The sequence below is a fragment of the Astatotilapia calliptera genome, chromosome 10 (assembly GCF_964374335.1).
Source record: "Astatotilapia calliptera chromosome 10, fAstCal68.1, whole genome shotgun sequence".
Classification (NCBI taxonomy): Eukaryota; Metazoa; Chordata; class Actinopteri; order Cichliformes; family Cichlidae; genus Astatotilapia; species Astatotilapia calliptera.
This window is the reverse complement of record NC_137431.1, coordinates 31,899,337-31,917,086: the sequence shown is the minus strand read 5'-3', so window position 1 is coordinate 31,917,086 and position 17,750 is coordinate 31,899,337. Positions and strand designations below refer to the sequence as shown.

The window sequence follows — 17,750 nt, the reverse complement described above, 5'->3', positions numbered from 1 at the left end:
GACGACAACAACGGGAATTCCTGGAGTAGCCACTTGAGGGCCTCTATGACATGGAAGTAAATCACACATAGGAAATATTTTTTACAGCCTTGTAAAAATAAGTTTGGTCTTCACTGGTAGTTTCCCCCGTTCATAATTTTGCCTGCCAGCAGTTAGCTGTTTGTTTTGGATTCATGATTCACAACTCAAATAAATCTCCCAACCATGTTTGTGATGATGTTGCTCTTTTAAAGCATTTTTAATAGAGTTATTAGACAAATGATGTGCACTGTTGTGTAGTCCAAGAAATCTGTGCTTTAGTTTTGGTGTGTAAAATTCTCATAGATGGAACAACTGAATGGATGTTACAACTCCCAGGCCCCGTGTGAGGTCATTGCTTCTTTTTCTGACGTTTTTGGATAACAGCTTGTTGGGAATCGCCTTTTTATGCAAAAATTATTATTTTTGTTCTCTCAAACTGTGTGATCTTTAGCATTTTTTGTAAATTCAATTAAAAAATGGCCACAAATGGTGTGCTTTTGTGACAGGCTTCTGAAAAATGTGCCTTAAGATACTGGTTAACTATTTTTTTTTTGTTATGTGCAGACAACACCGCTTTAACTCTTGAGTTAGGTGCATATTTTCAGTACAAGGTCATTAATGGGTTAATAACCTTGTACTGAATCATTTTAATATTTTGAATCAATTAATAATTTAATAAGGGTGATTTATTTTCCTCAAGCTAGAAAAAAGAAAGATTTGGTGAATACCTGTGTCTCCTCAGAAATTATTATTATTGCTACTGAGCTTCACCTTGAATCCAATTAGGCTTTGTCGAGGAGGGAAATTATTTTACTGCTATTGTTAAATAATTGTTATTGCATTAATAATATAATTTGCAGCATGGATATTAGAGAGTGATATTATACCCCTCTCGTCAAAAAAAGTGACAGGTTACTTCCGGAGCTCATTAATTATTCATGAGCTCCGGAAGTCCGGAAGTAGGAAGTAATTAAATTATCCCCTAATTAAATTATCCCCTAATTAAATTAGCTCCGTAAGTCCGGAAGTAGGAAGTAATTAAATAATAAAAATATGATATTCATAAAAATATGATATTCATAAAAATATGATATTCATAAAAATATAATTGATTATTTAGAAAGTTTTTTATATATCAAATTAGCATTCTTTTATTTCTTTAAGCAATTAAAAAATTTATTTATTTTTTTATGCTCAAAAAACGCCATCTGGTGGTGGGTCAGTGTGTGCGCGCGCCCGCGCGCGCCCGAGGCTGTGTGTCTGGGCGCGCGGGGGCGCGCCCGTGTCTCCGGACCGTGCTCTCTCGGGCTCCGTGCTCATGTGTTTAAAAATGTATTAAACCATATTAAAATTGTTTAGTTAAACTTGTGCTTTTGTAACGTTCAGTATCGCCACAAACACATGCTGCATGCCTTGGGGGAAAACTTTATTTAGATTTATATGCATTTTTAGATTTAGAATAAAACTCATACTCAGAAAAAACAACTCGCGATCCCCGCAGCCCCCTTAACCTAATCCTTAGATACATAAGCAGGGAAAACTCCTTAAAAAACCCTCCGCTATTTCTCCAAAACCCTACAATAACTTGTTAGGGTACCCCCTCTATTCCCAAAACCTTATATTCGATAACAGGGAAAATCCTGAAAAAATCCTTAGTCTTTTTTCTCAAATTCAGCGCCCCGCGGCTCCCTTCATGCTCAGCCAAACAAAGCCAAAACTCCTTTTAAAAATTTCTCCGCGATTTCTCAAAAACCCCTAGAATAACTTGTTAGCTACCCCTCTATTCCCCCAAAAAAAGCGCTATAATCCAAAAACATTGGGAAAGCTCCTTACTCTTTTTTTTTCTTCAAAAACTTGCCTCTTGCTAGCTACCTCTAAAATTCTACGCAGAGTCTAAGTTCTACCTCGCTCTTAATCGCACCGATCCCGCAACAGCTTCCAGAGCACAATTTTTTCCTGCTTGTTCGCTCCCCGCTCTGCTCCCTAATGCGCTGCTTACCTCGTTTGAAAATTCCCCCCTTAGACCAACTCCGCCTCACTGCGCCCCGCTGCCAATCACATAACAAATCGCACGGCTCCCTTCGCACCCCGGTTAGCCAATCGGCTCCAGGTCTGATTTTACGATCTCCCGCTGATGTTAAGACTATCTTCGAACCCCCAGAAGACCCCTGCCTTCAGCCATATCAACAACTGGAACCGCTCAGACTGCTTGCGACTTCGCATAGGGAGCGGCCGATTTCAACAGCAACTTGCGTCTCTTTCCTTATCCGCATATCATTCGGTAAGTGTTAATCTTGCTCTCTAACTACATTTTTGCATTTTCCTTTTTACCATTCTGTCAATCCTTTCATTTAAATAAATAAATAAATATCACAATGGTTTGTAACAGGTACAATACACCATCCATCCATCCATTCGCCTCCACTTATCCTTTTCTCAGGCTCGCGCAGTGCGCTGGAGCCTATCCCACGTACAATACACTTTAAAATATATATAAGCTCCACTTTTAACTCCCGTAAAAGTTTATACATTACATGTCTACATCACCTATCATGGCCTCATCGGGTATCTCATATCATCTTGTTATTGTTATGTTATGCTCCTTTGATATTTTGCTAGTTTGCGTGTTTTAAAACTCTTTTTGTTTTTCTTTATATTTTTAGACCCAGATGTGTTAACCTGATCCCTGCGAAACACCAGCTCTGCGTGGATTTTGACCGCGAGTGACCGGATGTTGTTTCCGGCCTGAGGTTGCCTGAAATGCCGTGAGGCTCGTTTGAAAGATTGCGCCCGAGACCAACTCCGCCTCCAAGGCATGCCTACCTTTAGCTGCCACCAGTGAGATATCAGAGCCGGGCTCCACATATCCAATCAGGAGCACGAGCAAGACAGCTTTTGCAGACTCTCCAGAAATATACAAGTCCTTACCAACTGCTCTGCAACCCAGTGTTTCTGGTCCCCTCACTAACATCGCTTTTTGAGATATTTTTTATGAACCACCAAAAAAGCAATTTTACCCCACAGTACAGAAGACTGGGTCTGAGGGCAGCAGCGGGGACAAATGATTGTAATGAAGCGACGGACATTTCATGGCTGGTCTTGCATAATCGTGAGTTATTATGTCATATGGTGATAAGTACATAGTTTTGCAAGAGGCATACAAGCACTGTGGAAAAAGTAATCATAAAACTGTTTTTGTGAACACCCTACGTTATGCTTTAAAAAATGTGATACATGTAATGTGATCATCAAAGAACATGATTTTTTTTTAAAAAAAAAACTTTTATTCTTATGCTTTTAAAGTATGTCAGATTATCTTAAAACACTTATTTGTATGTTATAATGTTTTTCTTACACCATGTGTAATTTTTATAGACACCTTATTCATTGTATCAATGTGTAATTATGTATCTTTTGATAAATAAATAAAATATTTAATCTTGTATTTGTGTACTTTCTGGTGATTCAATAAAAAATTAGTCACATATCGCTCTGATAAACACAGATGGCTGAAAGAAATGTTTGATGGAACAAAGGAAACAAGTGTCTTGCTGCTAAACTTTTAAGTCACCATGGTTTAAATGAGAAAGTCTGTATGTAAAACATGAAAAACTCCATATCAGTGATATCTACAAAGGTGTACTCATTTCTTTGTAATGGTACTTTACTGTTCCAATGAAACAAAAAGAAAATCTCATTTTTAAAGTACATTTTTCGGCCATCCTGACCTATTTTCAGGGGCAAGAATGTTGATGTTAGACTGTGTTTTAAATCAGGTTGTGATCTTAAACTAACTATCACAGCACTGATTTCAGTTGTAATCTCAATTAGAATCCCAATTTGGCTTTTCTCCAGTCAGTGTTATGGTGAAATTTAACTTGTTCTTTTGTGTAATTGCACATGGCCCAGCAAAGGACCCCTTAGTAAACTGTACAGCATAAGTTTTCAATTCACTTTTGTCAGAAAACTTCACAGTATGAGAAGTTACAGCACAGTTTCTCCAAACGTGTGGTTCTTTTTCAGCCAGCGTGCTTTTAGAGCATCTACATTAGCTCATGTAGTAAAAGTACAATCAGTAAGTGTACTTTAACATTTGAGATTCCGAGTCACTCTTGCTTAGATCATGTGAACTATATCATGAACCTTTTTTTTGTATAATGCATCAAACGTGTTCAAATCAGTTTATTTTCAATTTATTTTAACTAATCTAGAGACAAGCAACTCCTTTTTAGCTTCTGTTATGTATTTACCTCTCACACCTTAATCTAGATGTTAGTGTTCTCAGAGTTAACATGTCTCATGTTGCCATGTTGTATTTCTAATACCCAGCCTCAGTGTTCGCCCTGTTGACCCTCAAATCCAAACACCAATGATAGATATTCACAAAATTCATAAGGAGATTCTTAAGGTCTTAAGTTTTGTTGTTTTTATGTTTTACAAAAAAAAACTTCACATTTTTTATATTTTTAAACGAAAGTGACATGCAAGGATATTTTTCTTTAGTGATGTTGCTTCAGCAATCTCAAATACTAATTATTCTGGGAATTTTTATGGTCAAACTATGTGATTTTCCAAATGTGTGTGTGTGGAGTAAAATGACCTTGTTCTTATGATGTTGTCACCGTGAATCATTTAGGATTAACAACACAAATTGTATCGATAGCAGAAACAGTCTTATAACTTATAATTCTCACACGTTACCGCTAGTTTTACAAACGCAGTCTTCTTCAGGTCTGTTTATGTAGCTTTTATGAAACTGATTTTCCATAGTACAAGTAGAATTTAATTTTTCTTTGCTCTCCAGTATAAATGCAATAATTTGCAGGCTTTTTACTGAAACTCTCACAATGCAACACTCAATGCTCAGAGCTTCATATATCAACAGCTCTGAAAATATCTTCTTTTTTAAAGTAATGTAGGACAGGATCTCTCACTCTCTGTGTCTCAAAAAAAACCCAACTAAACTGGCAATCACCACTAAACAAATGAAAGTAGTTTATGGCTTTTTTATCAGCTGCATTTCTTTCATTTATGTATTGATCCCATTGTTTATTGGTAATGCTTTTAGGTCACTGTTTTAGCATGTCTGCCTCACACTCCATTTAAACAGTTTAACAGATAGTGGGGTCTGGTAAGGAAGTTGGGGGGAAGCAGACAACTCCACAGGAAGAGTCTTTTTGTCTTTTCTCCACTGTAAAAGATAGCAAGGCAGTGTGAAACTTTCTTTGCGGGAAAGACAAAACTGAGAGCCATGCTAGGCTCAGTGAGAGACTCTGCTCACCCTCTGCCCCAGCGATGGCAGTCCCTCACCAAGCTCGATTTCTGTTCTTTGTCTTGATTAAAGAATGTTAGCTACCGCTCATCGCTTGTCTGCAGGCTTTATTAAACGGAAAACTTCCACAGCAACCTCTAAACAGTGGTTTATGGCTTTTTGTCACCTGCAACACCATGTAACACTTGGATGTTAGATTCTTTTACCAGTCAGTGTTGTTAGCCCCAACCCCCAGGCTCCAGGTGTCTGAGCTCTAACCCTGGCTGCCAAATGTCCCCCTGAGGCCTTTGTGCCTTTTACCACCAGACTAAGTTTGTAGTCCTATCTACTAATATTATTTTATTTTTTTATTATAGCACAAGGTTCAGTTAGGTTACTACTTTGACTTCCTCAATTTGAGCACATTTCTGACCCGATACTTTATCAAGCTTTTACTCGAGTGTTTTTGACACTAGCAGCTGTACTTCTACTTAAGTGAAAATTGCCTGCAATTTTGCCACCTCAGTTGCCACTTTTCTGGAGTTTGTACACTTTTTATATTGAAACGTTCAACGTTTTACGTGTTATCCTTGATCACAGTTCTAAACAAGTTAACTTTCTTCACTTCAAAGTAACCCAAAAAAAGAAACTATATGTCCAGTTCTCTTTACTCCAAACCTGGTTTAAGGCTATGCTGTTGTTGTGATATGGCCATACAAATAATATTAAGTTTAATTAATCTTTTAAAAAAATGGCTGCTTCATGGCTACCTGTTCAGAGAATTTGCAGACTTTTATGGAAACTGTCACAATGTAACACTCTCACTGTCAAAACAGGGTTGATCCATGTTTCTATGAACACTGATTAATATATCAACAGCTCTGAAAATCCTTTTTTTTTTAAAGTAAAGCAGAACAGGATCTCTGTATCTCTAAAAATCCCAACAAAACTGGCAATCACCTCTAAACAAATGGAAGTAGTTTATGGATCTTTATCACCTGCAACACCATGTAACACCTAGATGTTAGACTCTTTTACCATCACATTTGCAAGGGTTTATGTGTTATCCTTGATCACAGTTCTAAATAAGTTAACTTTCTTGACATAAAAGTAGCCCAAAGAAGACAAATATATGTCCAGTTCTTTTTTACTCCAAACCTACTGATCGGAAAACATTATGTGATGCTGGAAGTTTTCATCCTATCCACCTGCAAAACAAGTTTACCTGTAAGCCAACACATTAGACGTAAGCAAATTTGTGAAATTCTTGAACAATGTGCTTTGTGGAGTAGCACTAGTACTAGAACTAGTACTAGTAGTCCTAGTATTCTGCAGCAACCAGGCTTCAAGAGTGATCACTCTTCTGGCTTTCAAATGGTGAAAACATGTCACAGTCTTAACCGCAAATCAGAAATGTTGGTAAATTTAAAAGGGAATTTAAACGTCAGCTTTGACATAGACACAGACTTTATTAATGCCACACTCAGGAAATTCACATGTTACACATGATTTAGCTCACCTGCTAAATCCCCAGAGCAATAACCACATCAGCATCATTAGCCTGAGTGTTGATCCTCCAGGTGAGTGAGTGGAGTTGAGTGTGTGTGTGTGTGTGTGTGTGTGTGTGTGTGTGTGTGTGTGTGTGTGTGTGTGTGTGTGTGTGTGTGATCAGAGGTGAAGCTGCTTTCTGCAAAGTCTCATCAACAACCAGGAAGAGTCTAAAAGCACTAAATATGAAACAGACCATTTACCATACCCAACACTGAGCTCCTGCACAGTCAGATGGAGTGAAACATAATGTCCCAGTGGTGTTCTGTTGGATTTAGCAGGTGAGCGTTGTTGCCAGTCAAAACCTTTTTGGAAACTCTTTACAAGAATCAATGTAATTATTTGTTTTACTTGAATCAAATGTATTGGTTTATATACCTGAAATAAAACTTTTTTTTGGAAACCCGTTACATCAAATAAAACTTTCTTGGAAAAGCATTGCAAGAATCAATCGAGTTATTTGTTTTACCCCATTCAAATCTATTGGTTTCATTACATCAAATTAAAAAATTTTGGAAACCCGTTACATCAAATAAAACTTTCTTGGAAAAACTTTACAAGAATCAATGTAATTATTTGTTTTACTTGAATCAAATGTAATGGTTTATATACCTGAAATAAAACTTTTTTGGAAACCCTGTACATGAAGTAAAAGGTTTTTGATCTTGTAAGTTCTGGCTTTAATATTTTCAGCTGATAAAGTGAACTTCATACAAACTCTGTGTTAGAAAAATCAAACTGTGTCTCATGCGGGTGTATTGTGACTGCTCCATCACAATGTATAATTTGACTTGTGAGGTACACACAACAAGGCCAACAAGAAAAAGTGAATTAGAGATTCATTACAAAATACAAAAAATAAAAATAAATAGTGCACAAATTTAAAACAAGCAAAACACCTATGCAAGAGTAACTACTAATGATTTACAAATACTTGTCATATACAACCAATACACTCAGAGAATTTTACCATATCAGTATAAAGCTCTCTGTAATTCCTGGACAGTTCGTGAAATAATTTAAAATTAAATCTGCACTTCAGTTAACTATTCTTTTTTAACAACAGGTTTATGTCTTAGATCTACGGATACAGCTAAAACACTCTGCTTGTATAATGCTGTATTCTCTCCCAGCTTATCCTTTTCTCACAACAGGGTGATTCCCAAAGTACGAGTCAATAAAACAATCACTCTAAAAACCAGAACAGAAAGATAAAGTTGCAAAATAAAAGATTAAGGATTGTGTTTTTATAGCATGTAGTAAACTATCCCCTTTTTCTAACACAGAGTTTGTATGAAGTTCACTTTATCAGCTGAAAATATTAAAGCCAGAACTTACAAGATCAAAAACCTTTTACTTCATGTACAGGGTTTCCAAAAAAGTTTTATTTCAGGTATATAAACCATTACATTTGATTCAAGTAAAACAAATAATTACATTGATTCTTGTAAAGTTTTTCCAAGAAAGTTTTATTTGATGTAACGGGTTTCCAAAATTTTTTAATTTGATGTAATGAAACCAATAGATTTGAATGGGGTAAAACAAATAACTCGATTGATTCTTGCAATGCTTTTCCAAGAAAGTTTTATTTGATGTAACGGGTTTCCAAAAAAAAGTTTTATTTCAGGTATATAAACCAATACATTTGATTCAAGTAAAACAAATAATTACATTGATTCTTGTAAAGAGTTTCCAAAAAGGTTTTGACTGGCAACAACGCTCACCTGCTAAATCCAACAGAACACCACTGGGACATTATGTTTCACTCCATCTGACTGTGCAGGAGCTCAGTGTTGGGTATGGTAAATGGTCTGTTTCATATTTAGTGCTTTTAGACTCTTCCTGGTTGTTGATGAGACTTTGCAGAAAGCAGCTTCACCTCTGATCACACACACACACACACACACACACACACACACACACACACACACACACACACACACACCTGGAGGATCAACACTCAGGCTAATGATGCTGATGTGGTTATTGCTCTGGGGATTTAGCAGGTGAGCTAAATCATGTGTAACATGTGAATTTCCTGAGTGTGGCATTAATAAAGTCTGTGTCTATGTCAAAGCTGACGTTTAAATTCCTTTTTAAATTTACCAACATTTCTGATTTGCAGTTAAGACTGTGACATGTTTTCACCATTTGAAAGCCAGAAGAGTGATCACTCTTGAAGCCTGGTTGCTGCAGAATACTAGGACTACTAGTACTAGTTCTAGTACTACTGCTACTCCACAAAGCACATTGTTCAGGAATTTCACAAATTTGCTTACGTCTAATGTGTTGGCTTACAGGTAAACTTGTTTTGCAGATGGATAGGATGAAAACTTCCAGCATCACATAATGTTTTCCGATCAGTAGGTTTGGAGTAAAAAAGAACTGGACATATATTTGTCTTCTTTGGGCTACTTTTATGTCAAGAAAGTTAACTTATTTAGAACTGTGATCAAGGATAACACATAAACCCTTGCAAATGTGATGGTAAAAGAGTCTAACATCTAGGTGTTACATGGTGTTGCAGGTGATAAAGATCCATAAACTACTTCCATTTGTTTAGAGGTGATTGCCAGTTTTGTTGGGATTTTTAGAGATACAGAGATCCTGTTCTGCTTTACTTTAAAAAAAAAAGGATTTTCAGAGCTGTTGATATATTAATCAGTGTTCATAGAAACATGGATCAACCCTGTTTTGACAGTGAGAGTGTTACATTGTGACAGTTTCCATAAAAGTCTGCAAATTCTCTGAACAGGTAGCCATGAAGCAGCCATTTTTTTAAAAGATTAATTAAACTTAATATTATTTGTATGGCCATATCACAACAACAGCATAGCCTTAAACCAGGTTTGGAGTAAAGAGAACTGGACATATAGTTTCTTTTTTGGGTTACTTTGAAGTGAAGAAAGTTAACTTGTTTAGAACTGTGATCAAGGATAACACGTAAAACGTTGAACGTTTCAATATAAAAAGTGTACAAACTCCAGAAAAGTGGCAACTGAGGTGGCAAAATTGCAGGCAATTTTCACTTAAGTAGAAGTACAGCTGCTAGTGTCAAAAACACTCGAGTAAAAGCTTGATAAAGTATCGGGTCAGAAATGTGCTCAAATTGAGGAAGTCAAAGTAGTAACCTAACTGAACCTTGTGCTATAATAAAAAAATAAAATAATATTAGTAGATAGGACTACAAACTTAGTCTGGTGGTAAAAGGCACAAAGGCCTCAGGGGGACATTTGGCAGCCAGGGTTAGAGCTCAGACACCTGGAGCCTGGGGGTTGGGGCTAACAACACTGACTGGTAAAAGAATCTAACATCCAAGTGTTACATGGTGTTGCAGGTGACAAAAAGCCATAAACCACTGTTTAGAGGTTGCTGTGGAAGTTTTCCGTTTAATAAAGCCTGCAGACAAGCGATGAGCGGTAGCTAACATTCTTTAATCAAGACAAAGAACAGAAATCGAGCTTGGTGAGGGACTGCCATCGCTGGGGCAGAGGGTGAGCAGAGTCTCTCACTGAGCCTAGCATGGCTCTCAGTTTTGTCTTTCCCGCAAAGAAAGTTTCACACTGCCTTGCTATCTTTTACAGTGGAGAAAAGACAAAAAGACTCTTCCTGTGGAGTTGTCTGCTTCCCCCCAACTTCCTTACCAGACCCCACTATCTGTTAAACTGTTTAAATGGAGTGTGAGGCAGACATGCTAAAACAGTGACCTAAAAGCATTACCAATAAACAATGGGATCAATACATAAATGAAAGAAATGCAGCTGATAAAAAAGCCATAAACTACTTTCATTTGTTTAGTGGTGATTGCCAGTTTAGTTGGGTTTTTTTTGAGACACAGAGAGTGAGAGATCCTGTCCTACATTACTTTAAAAAAGAAGATATTTTCAGAGCTGTTGATATATGAAGCTCTGAGCATTGAGTGTTGCATTGTGAGAGTTTCAGTAAAAAGCCTGCAAATTATTGCATTTATACTGGAGAGCAAAGAAAAATTAAATTCTACTTGTACTATGGAAAATCAGTTTCATAAAAGCTACATAAACAGACCTGAAGAAGACTGCGTTTGTAAAACTAGCGGTAACGTGTGAGAATTATAAGTTATAAGACTGTTTCTGCTATCGATACAATTTGTGTTGTTAATCCTAAATGATTCACGGTGACAACATCATAAGAACAAGGTCATTTTACTCCACACACACACATTTGGAAAATCACATAGTTTGACCATAAAAATTCCCAGAATAATTAGTATTTGAGATTGCTGAAGCAACATCACTAAAGAAAAATATCCTTGCATGTCACTTTCGTTTAAAAATATAAAAAATGTGAAGTTTTTTTTTGTAAAACATAAAAACAACAAAACTTAAGACCTTAAGAATCTCCTTATGAATTTTGTGAATATCTATCATTGGTGTTTGGATTTGAGGGTCAACAGGGCGAACACTGAGGCTGGGTATTAGAAATACAACATGGCAACATGAGACATGTTAACTCTGAGAACACTAACATCTAGATTAAGGTGTGAGAGGTAAATACATAACAGAAGCTAAAAAGGAGTTGCTTGTCTCTAGATTAGTTAAAATAAATTGAAAATAAACTGATTTGAACACGTTTGATGCATTATACAAAAAAAAGGTTCATGATATAGTTCACATGATCTAAGCAAGAGTGACTCGGAATCTCAAATGTTAAAGTACACTTACTGATTGTACTTTTACTACATGAGCTAATGTAGATGCTCTAAAAGCACGCTGGCTGAAAAAGAACCACACGTTTGGAGAAACTGTGCTGTAACTTCTCATACTGTGAAGTTTTCTGACAAAAGTGAATTGAAAACTTATGCTGTACAGTTTACTAAGGGGTCCTTTGCTGGGCCATGTGCAATTACACAAAAGAACAAGTTAAATTTCACCATAACACTGACTGGAGAAAAGCCAAATTGGGATTCTAATTGAGATTACAACTGAAATCAGTGCTGTGATAGTTAGTTTAAGATCACAACCTGATTTAAAACACAGTCTAACATCAACATTCTTGCCCCTGAAAATAGGTCAGGATGGCCGAAAAATGTACTTTAAAAATGAGATTTTCTTTTTGTTTCATTGGAACAGTAAAGTACCATTACAAAGAAATGAGTACACCTTTGTAGATATCACTGATATGGAGTTTTTCATGTTTTACATACAGACTTTCTCATTTAAACCATGGTGACTTAAAAGTTTAGCAGCAAGACACTTGTTTCCTTTGTTCCATCAAACATTTCTTTCAGCCATCTGTGTTTATCAGAGCGATATGTGACTAATTTTTTATTGAATCACCAGAAAGTACACAAATACAAGATTAAATATTTTATTTATTTATCAAAAGATACATAATTACACATTGATACAATGAATAAGGTGTCTATAAAAATTACACATGGTGTAAGAAAAACATTATAACATACAAATAAGTGTTTTAAGATAATCTGACATACTTTAAAAGCATAAGAATAAAAGTTTTTTTTTTAAAAAAAAATCATGTTCTTTGATGATCACATTACATGTATCACATTTTTTAAAGCATAACGTAGGGTGTTCACAAAAACAGTTTTATGATTACTTTTTCCACAGTGCTTGTATGCCTCTTGCAAAACTATGTACTTATCACCATATGACATAATAACTCACGATTATGCAAGACCAGCCATGAAATGTCCGTCGCTTCATTACAATCATTTGTCCCCGCTGCTGCCCTCAGACCCAGTCTTCTGTACTGTGGGGTAAAATTGCTTTTTTGGTGGTTCATAAAAAATATCTCAAAAAGCGATGTTAGTGAGGGGACCAGAAACACTGGGTTGCAGAGCAGTTGGTAAGGACTTGTATATTTCTGGAGAGTCTGCAAAAGCTGTCTTGCTCGTGCTCCTGATTGGATATGTGGAGCCCGGCTCTGATATCTCACTGGTGGCAGCTAAAGGTAGGCATGCCTTGGAGGCGGAGTTGGTCTCGGGCGCAATCTTTCAAACGAGCCTCACGGCATTTCAGGCAACCTCAGGCCGGAAACAACATCCGGTCACTCGCGGTCAAAATCCACGCAGAGCTGGTGTTTCGCAGGGATCAGGTTAACACATCTGGGTCTAAAAATATAAAGAAAAACAAAAAGAGTTTTAAAACACGCAAACTAGCAAAATATCAAAGGAGCATAACATAACAATAACAAGATGATATGAGATACCCGATGAGGCCATGATAGGTGATGTAGACATGTAATGTATAAACTTTTACGGGAGTTAAAAGTGGAGCTTATATATATTTTAAAGTGTATTGTACGTGGGATAGGCTCCAGCGCACTGCGCGAGCCTGAGAAAAGGATAAGTGGAGGCGAATGGATGGATGGATGGTGTATTGTACCTGTTACAAACCATTGTGATATTTATTTATTTATTTAAATGAAAGGATTGACAGAATGGTAAAAAGGAAAATGCAAAAATGTAGTTAGAGAGCAAGATTAACACTTACCGAATGATATGCGGATAAGGAAAGAGACGCAAGTTGCTGTTGAAATCGGCCGCTCCCTATGCGAAGTCGCAAGCAGTCTGAGCGGTTCCAGTTGTTGATATGGCTGAAGGCAGGGGTCTTCTGGGGGTTCGAAGATAGTCTTAACATCAGCGGGAGATCGTAAAATCAGACCTGGAGCCGATTGGCTAACCGGGGTGCGAAGGGAGCCGTGCGATTTGTTATGTGATTGGCAGCGGGGCGCAGTGAGGCGGAGTTGGTCTAAGGGGGGAATTTTCAAACGAGGTAAGCAGCGCATTAGGGAGCAGAGCGGGGAGCGAACAAGCAGGAAAAAATTGTGCTCTGGAAGCTGTTGCGGGATCGGTGCGATTAAGAGCGAGGTAGAACTTAGACTCTGCGTAGAATTTTAGAGGTAGCTAGCAAGAGGCAAGTTTTTGAAGAAAAAAAAAGAGTAAGGAGCTTTCCCAATGTTTTTGGATTATAGCGCTTTTTTTGGGGGAATAGAGGGGTAGCTAACAAGTTATTCTAGGGGTTTTTGAGAAATCGCGGAGAAATTTTTAAAAGGAGTTTTGGCTTTGTTTGGCTGAGCATGAAGGGAGCCGCGGGGCGCTGAATTTGAGAAAAAAGACTAAGGATTTTTTCAGGATTTTCCCTGTTATCGAATATAAGGTTTTGGGAATAGAGGGGGTACCCTAACAAGTTATTGTAGGGTTTTGGAGAAATAGCGGAGGGTTTTTTAAGGAGTTTTCCCTGCTTATGTATCTAAGGATTAGGTTAAGGGGGCTGCGGGGATCGCGAGTTGTTTTTTCTGAGTATGAGTTTTATTCTAAATCTAAAAATGCATATAAATCTAAATAAAGTTTTCCCCCAAGGCATGCAGCATGTGTTTGTGGCGATACTGAACGTTACAAAAGCACAAGTTTAACTAAACAATTTTAATATGGTTTAATACATTTTTAAACACATGAGCACGGAGCCCGAGAGAGCACGGTCCGGAGACACGGGCGCGCCCCCGCGCGCCCAGACACACAGCCTCGGGCGCGCGCGGGCGCGCGCACACACTGACCCACCACCAGATGGCGTTTTTTGAGCATAAAAAAATAAATAAATTTTTTAATTGCTTAAAGAAATAAAAGAATGCTAATTTGATATATAAAAAACTTTCTAAATAATCAATTATATTTTTATGAATATCATATTTTTATGAATATCATATTTTTATGAATATCATATTTTTATTATTTAATTACTTCCTACTTCCGGACTTACGGAGCTAATTTAATTAGGGGATAATTTAATTAGGGGATAATTTAATTACTTCCTACTTCCGGACTTCCGGAGCTCATGAATAATTAATGAGCTCCGGAAGTAACCTGTCACTTTTTTTGACGAGAGGGGTATAATATCACTCTCTGATATTGCACTCCAAGGTTTAAACAGTATCTCTTTCAGAAAGACTGAGTTGCAGGCTGACAGGAAGTTATTTTGAGCCGCAGGCTAAGACGAGGCTTTAACAATGTAACAGATAGCTTTATCATTTTATATTAAGGTTTTAGTAGAGGTTCTTGATTAAAACATTTATTTAGTAGAAGACATACACATAGTCTCAGTGAGCTTCTGGTCTGGTAAAAGGTCAGAAGTGTAAGAGGTGACACAAAGAGCATGTGAGGTCAACACACACACACACACACACTTTAAATTAGAGGAGAGGTTAGTTATGTTTGGCTGTAACTGCAAAATTGTCTTGGTAAAAGAGGAACCGTTTCTTGGTGTCTCGGCAAGAAAGAGGAACAAGACAAGAACTGAAAGGTAGACAGGAAGGGCTAGCCATGAAAATAGAAGATGATTTTCTAGGTGAAAAGTCATGATATTGATCTGATCTATGTATAAAATGTATGTGACGTATGAAGGGGCGTCAGTAAATAAACCCTGATGCTATAAAATATCTGTTCATGCTTTGAGTAAGTCGAAGACTACTTCCTGTCTGCGTACAGAGTTCTCTTCCCACGCGTGTATTCATTAAAATCATCGTTTGACTTTACCCGGCCGGATCGGTGTGGTTATTCTTCGATCACCTCTTGTACCCTTCCTCAATATTGAATCTTAACATTTGGGGGCTTCGTCCGGTTATTGGGGAAGGAGAGTTGGAGGTTTGGACGGAGAAATCCGGGGTCTTGGGTGGTCTGACGGGCAGACGTGAATTCCAGTGGTCTAAGTGAGTGGGCATAAGCCGGCTTATCCAAAAGGTAAGGCACTACCTGTTGAATTATTTCCAAAGTGTGCCAAATTGGACATGATAAAATTTAAGTCTACTCACTGAAGTTACTGGTGGATGTCTGTTTTGATTTTGATGAGAATGTCATGACAGTACTGAGGATTTAAAGCAGTTGGACTGCTGGAAAGGATTTAATGCGGTTGGACCGCGGGAAGCAGTTGGACTGCTGGAAATGATTTTAGTAGGTTAGGGAATTTGGTTATTTTTTGGTTATAAGGTTGGACCTGCTTCAGTCTTACACTTTGTTGGGTGTTTTACTGTTGTTCCAAAGTATTATAAATTACTCAAGAACGCCAGTTGGACTGGTAGGAAGCGCAGTGCTCAGAGGTAACGCTTGCCAATGCAAAGGACGCTTATGCATTGTCCTCGAAGAGGGATAGTCAGTTGGTCACTGTGGAGCTTGGGGCACTCCAGAATAACTAGGAGTTAGAATCTCCTTACCGTTTGGAACGGTATCTGCGCTTTTTTGGGCAGCAAAGGTTGGACCTTGGGTGTTGGACACTTTTAAATTGAGTTAGGGACTTTAGAGATGAGGCCAGAAACTGTTGGACAGATACTGGTTAATTGATTACAAAAAAGTTGGACTTCTATCGGTTAGACCGTTAACTTAAATTTTTCGAAATTCGGTAGGTGTTAAAAGGTTTAAAATCTGTGCAGTTGTAAATATAAGACGTCTCTGTATTAAAAAAGATCTCTGTGGGTCGAGTCAGCAATGCACTGACTGCCTGCTGCTATTCTTAGATGAAGAGTGTGTGTGCATGCAAATGAGGCAGCTGATGCAGAGCGCATGAGAGGACTATGCTTTCGGTTTTGTGTGTCATTCAGCTCTATAACTATTGTTTGCAAATGTGGATAAATGTCTGCAGTTAAAATGCTGGCTTAGTAAATAACAACATTGTAAATATATGAATGGTGACAGCGTTTCAAAATAGAATATAAGAATTGTTTGTGTTTAAAACCAACGTTTAGGTAAAGAAGATTTAAGGTGGATTTGAAGGCATAAACAAAAAATAAAAGGGTTACAGTCTGCAAGGGTTGTTAATTCATGAGCTGACTGGATGCAGAGTAAGTGGAGTGGTCATCCTGAGAGGATTGAATGATGCTCTAACTCTGTGGTCAAGTCAGACATAGGCTTTAAGCAACCATGAGCCACTAATAAGCGTGACAGATTAATGAGTATGTGTAAATTGAACTTGTTAAATAGTTTTGATAGGAGTAACTCAATGAGCACGCAATAAAGTGGACTTTTTAGGGGCAGTTTATCACTGACACCATAAAAAGCAACTTAATTAGTAGTTCAATAACAAATTGTAAAGATAACCTTTGTTATTTGATAAGACAGAGAAAATTCAGGTTACATATAGTGAATAAATAAGGAAATGTTAATCTCTGCGTCATTCCACACTGAAATTTCAATTGTAGGGGATCATTTGGAGGTGAATTGTGTAGGACACGGGGAGACAGAAGAATCTCCCCATGAGTTTTCAGTGTGCATAGAAATTGAGGAGGCTGAACTGGAAGCCTGCCTGGGTCGTTGTTTTTGTTTATTTGAGGGTCTGCTGGAAGTTTGTGAAAACGACCACCTTGATATGTGGGAGCCTTCTCGGGCAGCGATTTTTTGTTAGACCTGTGGCAGGCTGTGCAACATGGAGAAAGCTTTGACATAATGTCATAAAGGTGATTTCTTGGTTTTAGACTTATTAGTACGGGATGCTTGAGGGTGTGTTGCTGTAAAGTATATAAGGGACGCGCAGCGCCGTTAATGGGTTTAAAATAAATGAAAAAATACTAATCCGAGGAACTATTGGAGAGGTAAGTATACGGAGGTGAGCGCGTTGCGCATAAGGGTTGCTGGTGTCATATATTAACACTTTGAGGGCGAATAATTTTGATTGAGTGTCAACGCTTGAGAACGCGAGGACAGCGTCTAAAGGGCTGGGTTAAACTTTGTGTATCACCGAGCAGGGGAAGAGGAGCCAGTGGTTGCGAGAACAGCGAGACGAAGACTGAAACTGAAAGTTAAGCGTGTCTGGGTGACCTAGACCAAGAAGGTGGAGTCGACCAACGCCATTGGAAGAGGTAAGTCTGTGTTTCAGAGAATGGCTGACAGATCGGGTGCGACACCTAGTAGGAAAAGGGGATGCAAACCTCTGAAGGATCAGCT

The 17,750-nt window shown here is 37.8% G+C and overlaps 1 protein-coding gene and 2 long non-coding RNA genes across 3 annotated transcripts in view; 1 reads left to right on the top strand and 2 right to left on the bottom strand.

Moving 5' to 3' along the window:
• sgcd (sarcoglycan, delta (dystrophin-associated glycoprotein)) overlaps nucleotides 1–17,750 on the bottom strand; it is a 449,906-nt gene that overhangs the window by 333,337 nt on the left and 98,819 nt on the right. The gene's annotated exons all lie outside the window — the stretch shown is intronic.
• Nucleotides 896–3,464, top strand: LOC145431478 (uncharacterized). The gene is made up of 2 exons (XR_013911795.1): nucleotides 896–2,302; nucleotides 2,685–3,464. It is a non-coding gene; the product is annotated as an uncharacterized LOC145431478 (long non-coding RNA).
• Nucleotides 12,153–14,722, bottom strand: LOC145431477 (uncharacterized). The gene is made up of 2 exons (XR_013911794.1): nucleotides 13,315–14,722; nucleotides 12,153–12,932 (listed from the first exon to the last, which is right to left on the bottom strand). It is a non-coding gene; the product is annotated as an uncharacterized LOC145431477 (long non-coding RNA).